At 50.5% G+C, this 2,531-nt stretch overlaps 1 pseudogene; it reads right to left on the bottom strand.

Annotated features, from left to right (window-relative positions):
* Positions 1–578: 578 nt before the first annotated feature.
* LOC103241176 (glyceraldehyde-3-phosphate dehydrogenase pseudogene) lies at positions 579–1,789 on the bottom strand (annotated as a pseudogene).
* Between the last annotated feature and the right edge of the window lie 742 nt (positions 1,790–2,531).

The following is a 2,531-nucleotide window of genomic DNA, read 5'->3' as shown; positions in this document are numbered from 1 at the left end:
AACATTCGTCTTCACCACTTTAACTTCGTTCTGGCTTTGGCTTTTGCGGGGAAGGGGAGATAATGGATAAAAGCTAACCATGGAATTACGCCACACTATGAGGTGGGTGCAAAAGTAATTGCAGTTTTTGCAATCAAAAGTAATGGCAAAAGCCACAATTACTTTTGCACCAACCTCATAGATTGGCTCAATTTCATGGTTAGCCCATATCCATTAGCTCCCCCTCTGAGCACCTGGGCTAACTCAACTTGCTTGAAGAGAACAACTTCCAGGCTATTGGATTGTCCAGTTCCGGGCCTGACAGGCAGTCATGAGAGGGGAATGGCTTCATACTTGACTCCTGGCAGGTCTGCACAGTCACAGTTGTTCTGGGTCCTAGGGCCCACACTCAATGCTGTTGCATGGCAGATGAGCTCTCTGGTGGAGGGATATTTACCAAGCTCAGTTTGACCCTTGTGAGATATAAGTGGTTGCAGAGGCTGCAGTGTTGGCTGGGACAGGCGTGGGATCCAGAGACCGCTCATCTTGTAATTCTGCTCCACTCCTTTGCAGTCTTAATCGTGGGCAAGTTCTATAGCTTTCTTTTTTTTTTTTTTTTCTGAGCACAGGGTACTTTATTGATGGTACACGACAAGGTGGGACCCCCTAGGCCCTTCCCCTCTTCAAGGGGTCTACATGGAAACTGTGAGGGGAGATTCAGTGTGGTGGGGGACTGAGTGTGGCAGGGACTCCCCAGCAGTGAGGGCCTCTCTCTTCCTCTTGTGCTCTCGCTGGGGCTGGTGGTCCAGGGGTCTTACTCCTTGGAGGCCATGTGGGCCATGAGGTCCACCACCCTGTTGCTGTAGCCAAACTCGTTGTCATACCAGGAAATGAGCTTGACAAAGTGGTCGTTGAGGGCAATACCAGCCCCAGCATCGAAGGTGGAAGAGTGGGTGTTGTTGAAGTCGGAGGAGACCACCTGGTGCTCAGTGTAGCCCAGGATGCCCTTGAGGGGGCCCTCCAATGCCTGCTTCACCACCTTCTTGATGTCATCATATTTGGCAGGTTTTTCCAGACGCCAGGTCAGGTCCACCACTGACATGTTGGCAGTGGGGACACGGAAGGCTATGCCAGTGAGCTTCCCGTTCAGCTCAGGAATGACCTTGTCCACAGCCTGGGCAGCGCCAGTAGAGGCAGGGATGATGTTCTGGAGAGCCCTGCGGCCATCACACCACAGTTTCCCGGAGGGGCCATCCACAGTCTTCTGAGTGGCAGTGATGGTGTGGACTGTGGTCATGAGTCCTTCCATGATGCCAAAGTTGTCATGGATGACCTTGGCCAGGGGCGCTAAGCAGTTGGTGGTGCAGGAGGCACTGCTGACCATCTTGAGGCTGTTGTCATACTTCTCATGATTCACACCCATGATGAACATGGGGGCATCAGCAGAGGAGGCAGAGATGATGACCCTTTTGGCTTCCCCCTGCAAATGAACCCCAGCCTTCTCCGTGGTGGTGATGACGCCAGTGAACTCCACGACGTACTCAGTGTCAGCATCACCATACTTGATTTTGGAGGGATCTCGCTCCCGGAAGATGGTGATGGGATTTCTATTGATGACAAGCTTCCCGTTCTCAGCCTTGACGGTGCCATGGAATTTGCCATGGGTGGAATCATACTGGAACATGTAAACCATGTAGTTGAGGTCAATGAAGGGGTCATTGATGGCAACAATATCCACTTTACCAGAGTTAAAAGCAGCCCTGGTGACCAGGCGCCCAATACGACCAAATTCGTTGACTCTGACCTTCAACTTCCCTGTGGCGTCTCAGAGATGCGCTGGCGATGCACGAGAAAATGCAGCTGACTGTCGAACAGGAGGAGCAGAAAGCCTATAGCTTTCTTAAGTCTGAAAGATGAGAATAGCAATAGCATGGTAGTCACACCTATTGATAGGGTAGAGTGCAGCGTCTGACAGCCAGAAAGGGAATCATGCTAGCATATGAAAACATCCCTGGCATTTGGAAGGTGGTTGTGGTACGGTAGAAAAGAACCAAGGATGCTGTAGGTGGAGAAAACACAGAATTCTTTCTTTTATGAGGCATCATCCTGAGCAAAAGCAGAGCCTTGGGTATGGCCAAAAACCCTTTGCCCCTCTTCCCACCAAGAGTCAGAGGCTAAGTTGCCTCCACATTGCCTCAGGGCTTGACCATGGGGCTTGCTTGGGTTTCTAGGACACTGTGAAGTGGGGCACAAGTGGCAGCTTGGTAAATGCATGCTTGGAGGTCTCTCTGTGGCAGCAAAACCCAGGATAAATAACGAGGAGAGAGGCTGAGCAGTCAGTGGGCAGATCCCCCAGCCCACTGAAACTGACTGAAGAGGCCCATATGAGCTCAGGTGAGGCCAACTGAACTATCCAGAAACCCATGCAATTGTCAGAAATTCCACGTTGTTCTTAGCCTCTCAGTTTTGATGCGGTTTGTTTCATTTTTATTCCGGCCGAGACATTTTAATTTTTGTTTTTATTTTATTTAGTTACTTTTAGAGGTGGGATC

Source organism: Chlorocebus sabaeus, chromosome 14, assembly GCF_047675955.1.
Source record: "Chlorocebus sabaeus isolate Y175 chromosome 14, mChlSab1.0.hap1, whole genome shotgun sequence".
NCBI lineage: Eukaryota > Metazoa > Chordata > Mammalia > Primates > Cercopithecidae > Chlorocebus > Chlorocebus sabaeus.
This window is presented reverse-complemented; position numbering and strand designations above follow the sequence as displayed.